This window comes from Dermacentor silvarum, chromosome 2 (genome assembly GCF_013339745.2).
Source record: "Dermacentor silvarum isolate Dsil-2018 chromosome 2, BIME_Dsil_1.4, whole genome shotgun sequence".
NCBI lineage: Eukaryota > Metazoa > Arthropoda > Arachnida > Ixodida > Ixodidae > Dermacentor > Dermacentor silvarum.
In genome coordinates this window covers 207,233,311-207,247,122 of record NC_051155.1, presented here as the reverse complement: position 1 = coordinate 207,247,122, position 13,812 = coordinate 207,233,311, and the positions used below count along the sequence as shown (strand labels likewise).

General features: G+C 45.7%; 1 non-coding gene across 1 annotated transcript; it reads right to left on the bottom strand.

Moving 5' to 3' along the window:
* Positions 1-12,570: 12,570 nt before the first annotated feature.
* Trnar-ucu (transfer RNA arginine (anticodon UCU)) lies at positions 12,571-12,643 on the bottom strand. Its single transcript has one exon. It is a non-coding gene; the product is annotated as a tRNA-Arg (tRNA).
* Between the last annotated feature and the right edge of the window lie 1,169 nt (positions 12,644-13,812).

The window sequence follows — 13,812 nt, the reverse complement described above, 5'->3', positions numbered from 1 at the left end:
ATCTCTCCTTCAGTGAAAATGCAGTTATATTGCTCCATTATTAGTGGCACGAGCAGCGAGTGACACTCTGGATTCTTAAGCACGGACTTCCAGTCCACCACCAACTACCGGTTAGTTCGAAATTAAAAAAAAATGTTTCTAAATAAAAATAAGGCAATAAAAATAATAACAATACGAAATCACACGCGAGAGGGCGTCACTCAAAAATCTCGGGGATAATTGAAGAGTCATGCATGTCGATGTAATAGTCACACCTTCTTTTAATTAGATGGGCTACAATAAATTGTTTTCAATAACTCGCAATAATAACTCGCAAAATGCGCACGCACCTCCACGGCGACAAGCGTGTGGGATTTTTCACGTAAACAATAATTAAAACTATCAGGAGAGCATAACCGAGAAAAAAAAAGAAAAACGGTAATAGCTATTGTCCTTCCTTGTACGACTCTAACCTTGAATTGCAGGTGCGCGGAGTGGGACTTCCCTGACGGCTCCTGTCCCCAGCTGACTCGCGAACAATACAGAAGCGAGGAGGCATGCAAACGCAGCTGCAGTGGCCCGAACGCCGCTCAAAAGGACTCTTGTCGGTGGCCAGACAGAGAAGCCTGCTACGAAACGCTGCTGAAGTACTCAACTGCCATGGCGTATTTTAACAACGCTTCAACTTGCTTTCTTTCGTACGTTGAAAACCTTCGCAGGATCCGATGCCATTTAGACCGACCGACGTTCTTCGACACTGAGAAGGAATGCCGGATGAACTGCACGGGCATCGCTAAGAACTTGGCCTCGCGCAGAACATAACACAAGCGTTAGGCGCAACACGGGCGAGCACGAGACTCGAGCCGTGCTGTGGCCAGTGGTGAAGTTGGGGCGCTGGGCGTCGTGTGGCGGCCATCTGCATGGGCTGCGTGGGACATATTGTTACTATACCCCTCAGCTGCAACACACGTGTCCACTCTAGCGAATATTTTACGTTAATGATAAACGCCTTGCGAGGGTGATATTAGCTGCAGTTCACTTTACGAAACGTTTGCACATGCGCGTTTGGAATAAAGTAATTGATTTCGGGGCAGCGCTGGACGTACAGGACGCCAGAGACGTCTGCTGGTTTGGCGCAGAAAGGGATTACTAGTCAGTACATTACGTAACAGGAAATCAGGCACGACTTTTGGTCTGCATTTGGACAGGAGTATTTCATGGCTGCCTCAAAGTCGCAGTGAAGTGACGTTGTCGAAAATACGAACAATTGCCTGAATGTTTTGCGACAATGATCGGCGACTAATCCAAACAGCAGAAGGTGCATGACGATTATTTTCGTTTAACATTTTCTGCATAGGAAAATGATACTCGTTGCATGATATAATTTTAATTCAACAGAAGTAAATGTTTGTTCCAAACGGCCCTTATTGGCTCTGCCCCCGCAATGTTGTGTTTGTTTGTTTTATTTTATTCTGCAATTTCTGAGTGAGAGGCCGACAAATAAAGCAGAAGCAACCGATTTCATTTACATCGCCGCTGAAGCGTCGATTCTAAATTGACTGAAGTCTACTTCTCTTCTTTCATTCTTTTTCTGAATAGATACTGTGGTACGTTCGGCACATTTTCTCCCCCATAGTTCACGAACGTGCTCAGGAAACCCAGCCACTGCTGCACCCGCGTTTCAATGGGCAACATGTATATGGAAACAAACAAAACAACCAAAATAGCAACAGAATCGTGCAACCTTTTCCAGCGAAATGGTTTTATTTTGGCAGTTTAATTAAAGATTGCTGTAGTGCTCGTGCACCCGTTCACTTCTTCTTCACCGAGCTTGGGTGGCCGCTCTGATCCTCTCGCGGCATCTCGCGGCACTTACATGTGGCAATTGCAAATTTTAATTAGACACTTCATAACATCGCCCGACACCTTGAAAAAAGTAAGCAAGCCACGTGTGCACATTAAAGTTTGCATGCACATCACCCATATAACCCCGATATCTACCAAATATGAAGTTGGTGACACACTCGGCTCTCCGAGGACAGCAGTAAAACACACAACGAGCACAACGACTGACTGTAGGGAGGACATGAGAATTCAGTAAATATTGGCAAAACTAGTAAGTCGGAAGCTTTAAACTTTCGCGTCACACAACCCGTAACATTCCCCCAAATTTCACAAAATGCGAACATGACAAAGAGAAACATTGTGGTCAATTTTCATGACCGAACTTCTAGTGTAGCTTCTACCACGTTGTAACAAGGGGAGAGTCATCTGCTGCTGAAGTTCTGATTGGCTGGGCTGGGTTACGCTTGAGAAGGAGATGGGCATCCCCAGCCAACCAGCACTTCAGTAGCCGACGAAATGGACATGGCCACTAGGTAGGTGGGGAGAGAGAAAACATTTATTTGGACCATCAAGGTCGTTGATCTTGAGGTCGAGTGGGTGGTGTCCTAATTCTAGGACTCCACTGGCCATGGCTGCTCATGATCTCAGGACTGCCTAAAAAGCAGAGACGCACAGTGCATTTGGTTGCACAAGCGACGAAGCCAAGCGGACTAACCGTCACGCGTCCCTCAATCGGCTCTGCCATAGTCAGGGCAGATGTTCAACAGCTGTCACAAGCGTTGGCGTTCCTGCGCTGCAGCTGCGCGCATATCGCACCGTGACGCATACATTGGTTCGAGTGGAACGGACTGTACACTTCAAGTGACAAACGCTGGCGATTTCCCTTCTGTATTTTCCTTCAGCATTGAAGTGAGAGGCCCGCAGTGCTGATGGCGATGCCCCTCATCGCACCAGCGTTGTGAGACGCTGCCAGGGCTCTGTCTCTGCTCAGCAGTTGGCCAGCGTGCGGTTTCGCGCCAAGATGTCGCTCCTACGCATTCTTTTAACACCATGTGAGGAAATTTCAGCGCGTCGCTAAACCTTATCAGCGCTTTCAATGCTTCACGCGAAACAGTCCAGTACCTTGACCCTTAATGAGCCCACACACTTCAAGATCTGCATGCACACCACCAGTAACATGCTTCAATTCACTCCAAATAGCAACATGAACTATCTAGGTCCTCTAGGACACCGGTAAGACATGCTCATAAAGTTGTCGAGCGTCACTACGTGCACCATGGTCGTCGGTAACGCATCATCACGCAAAAGCTATGCGTGATGAGGCTATTATATTTCAGGGTCACGGTGCATCATGGCAATATCGATAAGTTTGTTGACGTTCATTAACTATAATCACGACCTATAGGGAGACCCTGGTCCTCCTCAGATGATACAATGACCGTGACAGCAAGTAGTAGACGGTATGTGCTAAAGTACAATTTACACTATTTAAATTTTAAATTTGGCTAACTTACACCACAAAAGAAGGTATTTCGTTTTTGTGATGCTACCGTTAATGTAAAACAATCCACTCAAATCGGAAAGTACCTACTTTACTCTCGTGCAAGATAAAAATGCGATGTATTTTTTTGGCCCTAATGCAATGGAGCAGTGGCGGAGCACCCGCTAAAATACTCGCTTTGTTTAAATCTTGAAACCAGCTAATGAAGGTACCTCTGCTTTTTTCTTGTTTTGCGTTCTTACAGCTTTTAGGCGAGACAGCTAGCTAGTTATTGGAACAGGCGGTGTGTGTGTAGTAGGGATGGAGGGGGGAGGGAGATAGAGATGTAGAAGTAGGAAAATAAATGCCATGTCATTTAAAAGGAAGGTGTAAGGGCTAAAGGAAAAGAAAATGGATGAAATAAAACTTTCGCTCAGCACTTTCACTTTGGTGTGCTTCACTCTTTGCGTCATTGGGAGGGGGCTCGGTGGGAGGGGTCGATTTGGCTACCTCCTGTACTATGATAGTCATCGCTATTCCTTTTAAAGCATGCCGGTGCCGCGGGCTCCTGCTCAGAGAGCTCGGTCCATGCAGAATGGTCGGCACATCAAATTTGCTGCTTCCATTACCATGGCGGATCCTCCCCACCGCTGTGTGAGGGGCCGCACACGACGCGGATTTGTCGGACGCGCCTTTGAAAGGGCAGATGCGTCGAGCTGGCATTGGGAGCACAGTTGCGGAGTAAAGCTATAGTGAAGCCTTTCATTCAATTCCTACTCCATTCCAGAGAGTGGAGATCCCCGCAATTATACTCCTCCTAACTCTTTGGAACGGTGTGAGTTGGACCGTTCCCACTCTTGAAGTGGCTGAGCTGGTCCATTACATTCCTCCAATTCCAGTAAATGAAACGCACTTTCTATAACTCAGCACTGTTTGCGCTTGTGAGACCAGCGGAAAAAAGTATTTTGAATTCTAAAGTTTTGACAATGTAACAACTAACGCTACGTTCAATTTTTTCGCACAGGAACACACATGCTTTGTGGCCTTTTAACCCTTCACGGAGCTGAAGCCTGTAAATTTTATAATTACTAATCATTCGAGTAAAACAAAGTAGACAATAACCTTACACCGGGTTTTCAGTGGTGGGTGAGCGCAGTTGTATGAGGAAGAGAAGGCAAGCAAAAATAGGATAGTGGTCTTCAATGTAGGAAAACGCTGAGTAAATAAGCTCAGACACAAGGCAATCGCTGAAGACTCCTGCCATTTCGTTTTCTAATACTTGCTGATGTATTAATGGGCACCCTTTTAAACATGACGCGTTTTCCAAATCACCGTGTTCTCGAGGGGTGGAACCAATGGCAACGTCGCCGTTCTTGACCTGCATATTTTTGTCGAAGTTAAACCATTATTTAGAGAGTTAACTTTAACTAAAATGTACTGTGTTAAGTGCACTTCAAAATTGTAACGAAGAAACGTTTCGCGTTCCTTAGAAGTGTAGAATGTGAAGGATATTCCGTTGTTTATAAATACTGCGTTTGAGGTAGTGTCCTATAAGTAGATTCCGAAAGTACCTCATTGAATAAAAAAGTCAGATATGTAATAAATTGGCGAAGTCTAGCTTAGTTTATTTGGCACATTTACCTCTTTTGTAGTCTTGCCCTAAATCAAAGCTTAGTGCTCCGAGACTATGTGCTCATTCCACTTCAACTCTACTCCGGAATCTCTGGTGGGTTCCATTCCATTCCCATTCGATCTGCCCCCAGAATGGTGCCGTCATTTCATTTCCATTCCATTTATCCCCAGAATGATGCCATAATTTTATTACCAATCCATCTGCTCACAGAGTATTGCCAACATTCCATTACCATTCCATTCCAAGTCATTGAACATGTGGAATCAATACGGAATCATTTCAACTCGGAGTTGACACTCCACAACTTCGATTGGAAGCGCTGGTCTGGGCCCGGCACTGCACATAATTTAGTACAAAATTACTCAAAGGAACTCGGGTGCTAGTGTCTACGAAAGCTACAAGCACGGTGGTTCTGACAGAGCGGAAATGACTGGCATAAACACGGATATGCATGGGCCAATAAGTTCCTTCAACTTCGTGCTTCTGGCTTCAAACGGCTTTGTTACTTTGCGAACTGATCCCATATCACCAATTCGCAATGACTACGCGTGTGAGCAGAAACTAATTGCTTTGTGTAAAGAATAAGCATTCGGAAAATTTGAACGAGAAAGCGTACGGAATAGCATCGCAAGGACGGTGTGTGTGTGTGTGCGTGTGTGAATCCTCGAGCCATGCCTATGGCGCCATCTTGGGACTGAATGCAAATCAAGTGAATGTTAACAGCCCTCCCCCCCCCCCCCCCCCACACACACACACACACACACACTCCCCCACAGAAGTCTTGGTGCTTACTCCCTTAGCAAATTGTATACTTTCAATCAATCAAATGTGAAAAGGGATGATTCTCGTCATAGATATGACAAAAGGAAAGCATAATAAAAAAAAAAGCAAGTGGGCTAGAAAGAGGAGGGGACGGTGATGATGTTGCTGCCTCATGATGATGAGAAGCTGCAGTTAAGCTTCGCTTTTTTCTTCGTTCTTAGCTTTTCTTCAAGGTTGTAGATTCGCATTTACAGTTACATTACGTGTATAACAACGCTGGTAATAATTAGGTTCTTGAAAGGGATCAGTAGTTCACCTAAAAAGTTACTGCCACTGCTTTTTCAAAATAAATTACGAGCTCGGGCTCTCGCACATCTTAAACTGCATCTACGCTTAATCAGGATACATTCGCACAGTGTTTTAAGCTACTATCTGCTATACACAAAAATTTGCATCAAAATCGCATCGCTTATCCAGTTTATCAGGCATGTTCGCTTTGAAAACGGAAATAGACGCAGAGCCTCGAGAGTACCCTTGAAGAAACAATGTAAACAAGTTCGCTTTTCGGAAACTATTGAAGAACAGCCCCAAACGTATTCACAAAACGTCATATTCGGTAGCGTGATTTCCGATCCACATTCGTTCTCGTCGTTCCGATCATCATCGCCACCACCACCACTACTCTCTTAGTGTCCCGTTCATGTGGAAGGCCTCCTGTCTGCCGTCCCTGAGTCAGCCACCCACATCTTATGCCTACAAGTTTCAATAATTGAAACATTCCTAATCCTCTGCTACCATCAATTACGTTTTCTTTTCCCTATTGTTACGTGCTATCAAGTCGCTTTCGACTCCTGGTGATACCATGAATATATGACTGCCAATTATATCTTCTTAATACACCTACTTTAAGCTCACTAAGACGCTTTCCTGCGTCCTCAAATATCCCGTCTAACCATCTCGCGCATTGGCGACCCCATTGACTCTGAAGAACTTTCAACTTCAGCGAGCAATAACTTACGTTCAACTGAACTGGCATCCCGCATGTCAAGACCAAAATACGAAAACACGAAAGCTGTAGAATCATAACCTTCGGCTCGCAAGAACATTCGTAATTTGATCTCACTTTTGGGTTTAATTCTGGTTTAGTTACATTGGGCAGTTCACTGATTTCTCAAGTCTATTCGCCGGCATAAGAGCTCCAGCTCAAAGCCATCTTTCCTTAGCGCCTGCTTCAATGCTCGAATAGACACCTGATTATCCGTTTTACGATTTACAGAACAGGCTGAGCTCTACATGTTTTTTATCTGAGTGAGAAAACCAGCTCAGAAATCTGTATTCGTGCACTCCTAGCATGGACAGTATAGATGAACGTAACAGTCATGCTTCGGACAATCACTTTTCGAAAAGTGCTTGGTCTGATGTGAAACAATTTTCGCAAATGATTAGACACTGATCCAAATACAAGCAGCTGACGAAATTTCTCGTTGCCCTTCATTGAGACACGGCGTTTATGTAATCTGGAATCGGAACGTTATGTTACGTAATGGCCATCGCCAACATACATTCTATGAGGCATAGGTTAAACACTGTATTCCTAGGAATAAATTCGGAGCGAAAACCCGAGTACGATTATCGTCCCCTTCAATTCTTGGCCTCCTTTCTCTCCACAAACACGCCGCAAGCTATCCACTCTGGAGAAGGGAGCGAACGTTCTCGAAAGCACAATACGGGGGAAAACGGAAGGACAGATATGACCGATTTATGACAGAGTAAAACATTTCTCGACTACTCAGTGTTCTTTTTTTTTATATTACTTCTATTCTCTTGCAAGGGATCAAGTCGGCATTCCCTCGCCCCTCTCACACCTTACTCATAATTTCCTTTTATTTTTCCCCGCGGCCGAACCGTGATTCAGCTCGGGCCATTCGCTTATCCCTCCTCGCTCTTCCTACCACGCTATGTTTCAGAATCTGCGCAGATTCACGTTCACGCTTTTGATAACGCACATTACATGGCAGGGGGAGCTCAGAAGGAGTACGAGTACATGGTAACGACGTTTCGAAGAGAACGGTTGGGGAGGGGCGGGACACGAAATGGGAGCGTTAGGAGGACGAGCAGAACCCAAGCTACAGCCACTCTCGCATCCCCTATACGCTCCCCACCTCACGGCGTCCTCTCTTGGAAACGAGTTACGAGCGCGTATGCTGGAACCCCTATCTTTCCTCAACCATGCGCGACTAAAGAGCTTGTGATTCTGCGCACGTGTTGCCTCCCGTAAGTCGGGGTTGCAGAAATCGAATAATCTCCCTTCATCTATGCCCTTCGGCCTCCCCACGATTTCCCTTGATTCTTTGCGAGGCTTACTTACGCGCTGACAGATGTTAGTACAAGATGGCTGGAGGGTGCGATTGAGCGACGACGAGTGCTGCCTTGCGTGGTGGTTGGGAGCTATATATTTCTTTAGTTTTTTTTTACTTTTTACCAACGAAAGGCACACGCTTGCTCCTTTAAATGTGAGTGATGTGTCATGCTTACATTCTGGAACGGCGAGCCTGGTCGTTTCAACAAGAAACGCATCTGAAATGAAGCTTTACCTCGACTCTCTCGACTCCTGGCTGAGTACGGGGATGAACGGAGAATGCCTATCATTTGGCTCATATTTGGCTAATGTATGGCTCATATCCTGGTTCATATTCGGGCTCTTATTCGAATAATCTGGCTAATATTGGCTATTTTTTGGCTCATGTATAGCTCATATTTGGCTAATTTGTATCATATCAATTAATTTTCGCGGGCTCATATGCTTTCACGTTACCGTACTGATGGTATTTGTAAACACGCAGGTACCAGCTGATACCTACCGGAGCGTTCTTTTTTAATCTAAATTTGTGACAAAACGAACGAAACTTAAGTGAGCGTCAAAGACCTAGGTCATCGGCCGCTTGCAGCCCGTAGGGGGCCATGATAATCGACAAGTCGCCGCTACCTTCATTCTTCTTTGAATGGAATTTCTATTTTCCTCCTGGGAGCATAGCAAACCAGACTTTATTTTAAATAATCTCTGATTCTGTCCCCTCAATCTATTGTCTCTTGCTTGTAAATTATAGGGAGAATGTACTGTGTGCCTCATTAACATCCAACTTGAACAACAGGGGTGTATCACAGACAGAGTGACAGTATTGCGGCGAAGCTGCTGCTCCCACTAGAAGCGTTCGAAAACGTTAACGTAAATTAGAGATACGTAAACGCAGACGGGCGTAAGCACGAACGCGCGCAGTCAACAATCAAATGTCGCAGCGTGCTGAAACATTCAACCAAATGAAAGGATGATGATGACGATAGGTGCGCAATGTTGCAAGCAGGTGGGGGAAGAGGTGGTAGGCATCTAGGTAGGTACGTTGTAGGCAATTTTCAATTTCGGTAGTTACTTGCTCTAGCACATTACTCTATACTCTAGGCTATACATACACAATAGTAAGTATAAGTGTACATAGTAAGTAATTATACACAAACTATGTACTCTAGAGCCTGTAAAGGAGTACGTTTATCTCGGTGAGTTACTCACAGGGGACCCTGTTTATGAGACGGAAATTTACAGAAGAATAAAATTGGGTTGGAGTGCATACGGCAGACATTATCAAATCCTGACTGGGAGGTTAGCACTATCGTTGAAAATAAAGGTGGACAATAATTGCATCCTACCGATGCTAACATATGGGGCAGGAACTTAGAGGTTAAAAAAGAAGCTCGAGAACAAGTTAAGGACCGCACAAAGAGCAATGGAACGAAAAATCTTAGCACTAACGTTAAGAGACAGGAAGAGAGCGGTGTGGATCAGAGAGCAAATGGGGGATAGACGATATTATAATGGACATTAAGAGGGAAAAATGGAGCTGGGCAGGCCATGTAGTGCGTAGGATGGATAACCGGTGGACCATTAGAGTTACCGAATTGATACCAAGAGAAGGGAAGCGCAGTCGAGGACGGCAGAAAACTAGGTGGGGTGGTGAAGTTAGGAAATTTGCAGGCGCAAGTTATAATCAGCTAGCGCAAGTCAGGGGAACTGGATATCGCAGGAAGAGGCCTTCGTCCTTGCAGTGGACATAAGTATAAGCTGATGATGATGATGATGATGATGATGATGATGATGATTGTGATGTACTCTAGGCTGTATAGACACGCCGAAATGAACTACTCGGTGTATCGGCTGAAAGCCGCGTATGGATAGAGCGTATACGTGGGAAAACATGTGGGCAAATTTTTTCACATTTTTAGGGCAAATAAGCCAGTGTATAGTGATTGCAGTGCGCATTTCCGTGTGTCGATGAGGCCTGCCGTGTAAAAGAACTGCTCAATGTATCGTTCTGACAGCATTATTACGTAAAAAAATAGGCACGTAAAGGACTATATGAATAGGTGTATAGATAGGCGCAGATGCAGCACTGTTCCAGAACGAAGAGATGGTAATGGTGATGAGCGCGAACCAATGGCGCATACGCACTAAAGGGGATTGGGCAAAAATATAGTGCGTAGGCAAAATTAATTCAATGAATATACTCCAATAAATTAAACGAAGACAAGAAAAAAAAATAAGGAGCGTGATTGAACCGTCAGACGTAGATTATATAATTTCTAAGTTTCACTTAAATGGAAGAAGAAAAGATAGATAATCCAAAAAGACACAGAGAAAACAGCAAATTAAATAAGCGAATAGTAACTTTACGAATTCTGTCGGTGAGACTCACAAATGAAGTTTTATGTGGTATTGGTCTCAAAACACGGAAGCTTGTTGTTGTTGTTGTTGTTGTTGTTGTTGTTGTTGTTGTTGTTGTTGTTGTTGTTGTTGTTGTTGTTGTTGTTGTTGTTGTTGTTGTTGTTGTTGTTGTCGTCGTCGTCATCGTCGTCGTCGTCACCGCCGCCGTCACCGTCGCGTTTACAAACATGGTAGGCATGGGTTTCCTGAGTAGCAATACAATATGTAAGATTAGAGTGTGGTGCTTCGATATGCCTCATGTATTTTTTCCCTCTTTACTTCATCTCAAGCACCTCATCTGAACTAGCAATCCCTGCATATAACAATGCTGAAATCTTCAGTTCTCATTACTCTCTCTCGCACGCGCGCGATATTTATAAGCATGCTTGTAAGATCTCAACACCGAGAACCAATTACTGAAGTCAGTAAAATTTAGAAAACACCCTTTCGAATAGTTTAATAACATTAAAATTTTCGTTGTAAGAACACGCGTACAGATTTCGAGATGAAACTGTGCACCTGCATATTATAGGTCTTCTATGTATTGAGACGTGCGTTCAAGTTCCTTTCAGAGTTGCAGAGTCTGCTTGCTGGCTCGGGCAGTATACGTACCGCTATGGTGTACTAGCTACTTGCAGCGCAAAACTCGAAGGACCGCTCAGCGACGTTAACGCTTTCGCATTCACAACTCATGAGACGTGCTTAGGTGTCCCCGGATGTGTTCTTGTTACATTTATATATGTATCTATAGACTCCGGAATTACGGCAGAATTAATTGATCGCGAGAGCAACAAATAATTCACTGCACCTCTTTGCAAAACGCGCACCAAGTTTCGAGCGCGGCTTCACACGTCACCGGAAGCAGAGGTGGTGGTCACGTGGTATGACAAAATACTCAAGCGTGGGCTAGTGAGCCCGATGCTACCTAGAATATACTGACTAGTGCGCGAACACGCCTGGCGTGTGCCGACCGCCTGGCGGGGCTCCGCCGGTGACGCCTGGAGGCCACGGTTCCTACGGGCAACGCCGTCTGACGGCCGCCCACGCTACCACGGCAACAAAACGTTATACCTCGTTATACCTCGTCGTCTTCGCTGCTGCGAAGACGACGAGGTATAATCTTCTTATTGAGTATTCGCGTAGTGTTGTGAAGAAACAAGAACCAAAACCACGATTTGCGCAAGGGCACCTCATCGCGAAGCGCGCCGTGGGAAGAAGACCCACTTGGTGTGCTGCAGCACTGGACCGTGCCTCCGTCGGCGGCAGGCATCACTCTCGGTGCCACCGCGGTGCCTGCGCTCAGCCCACTACTCAGTATATTCTAGGCAATATACCGATACACTTGTAGAGGCCATAGAATGGCCTTATCGCTCACTGAAAGCACTCAAATTGGTTATTCCAACCGTTTGCTTCGTTCGGAAACGCAGGGGGACTGTTTCCGCTCTTATCCGGTAGAGGGCTGAATGGAATGAGCTTTCAACAGCACGGTCATGATGTTTGTGTACACGTCAATGGTGTCTGGTACCAAAAGACGGTCACATAAAGTTTCAGTGGGGCGAATGATATCGTGCTTCACGTCCGTAGCCGCACTCCACGCGCGTGCTTAGGTACTGACTTTAAAGGGTAACGTCACGCTCTCCAGAAATTTAGTTTCGATGGCATCCGTTACTGGGATGTCAACTATCTAAGAAATAAATAAAAACGAGGCAAAAACTTTGTGTCAGTACTCCTCTAATCATTCTGAAAAGCACTCGAGTGACAGCGTTCTTGGTGCTATCGTTGTGCGCCCCAGAGATTCCGGCATACAATGGCAACTTGGGCAGGGCTAACGTAAGCACCTGCTATGATTTTAGGTAGTGATTCTGCGTGGTCGCAGAACTCTACCGATATATAAATAAAAAATATCCCAATCGTCTATATGAGCCACGCCTTTAACTTGCTTAGCGATTTATTGGCCCACTACGCCACAAGGTCGATGACCTGCCCACTCCCGTTCCCCTTCTTTAAGGAAAAATGCAAAACTAACACAAATTGATATATTTTTGTGCATGTGGCGCAATTCAGCGTGTCAGACTCTACGTACGCAGTTCCGAAGCACATAAAAAAAATAAAAACTTACGTCCCTGCCGGGGGTCGAACCCGGGACCTTTGGATTAGAAGTCCAATGCGCTTTCCACTGCGCCACAAGGACGGCGCTTAAACGCGCAATAAATTAAAATCAAGCTCTGTTCATTACAGGGCTCTTCGCAAGTGAACGCGGCTCGGGGTGGCGCGCGCTTTGCTCACGAGCAAAAAGACGCGCTAAGCGTTCGTAAGCCCGACCACGGCCGTGTCCCGACTGCTTGCCCAAAACCGTGCTCGAAAATCCTTGGCCGCGTTTCCACGCACGCGATCGCCGCGACTGGAAACTGTCGTGGCTATCTATAGCAATAACAAAGTATATGCTGAAATGCTCTCGGCTTCACGTTCGCGGTGATGGGAACTGCTCCTTACATCGTGGATGATGGAGACAAAATTAACTCGCCCGGTATCACTTTCGAATCACAAACAGAATGGTAACTAACTTTCGGACTTTCCGTACGGTGGATATTCTCGGTGAATTTCCTTGGTGGATTTCCTTAGTCGATTTCCTTAGCAGATTTCCCGTTGAAGCGAGAATCGCGAAACCGAGAATCGAGACTATTGCGTCACCGACGCTATAGTCTCGGTTCTCATTTTGCACACGACGTGACTACGTTTACAGGAACAACACGGGGGCGGGTCGTGTATCGGAAATCAGACTAACTGAGTCCAACGTCACCGCGTTTACATCAACTTGCTTCTGACGGGTCTGGACAATGTCGGTACGCAACGTCGAGCAGAGCCATCAACGTGTTCGAACAGGGCTTCGGGTTCCGGAAGCCGTCTACAACAGCTCTATTTCATGGCCCTTATCGGTACAACGACATTGCACTGCACAGTACGTGTCTTTGCCTTGTCCTGATACCATTCCCACTGCCGACGCATAGAACGCTAACGTCTCAGTGGTCGCTCTCAAAACTCGGCGCTGACTGGCGCCGCGTTTACATCCGCGCTGCATAGCGGCAGGCTGGTTCAATCTGCCTTATGCAGTCAGGCTGACTCGGACCGACTCAACCAACGTTGACTCAACACTCACGCAACGCGACCGGTGGACTTTGCATAAAATCAACAATCCGATTCCAGCCACACAAGCCAACTCGACTCGACTCGCTTCTGTCGCGTTCATGCAAGCGCCCTGAATGAAATCACCTGAAATCTTGCCGTAAATCGAAAACATGAGAAGTGAGCTACATCAAACCATTTCGTAAAAAATAGTCGATAGACTCAGATCTGTCTAGT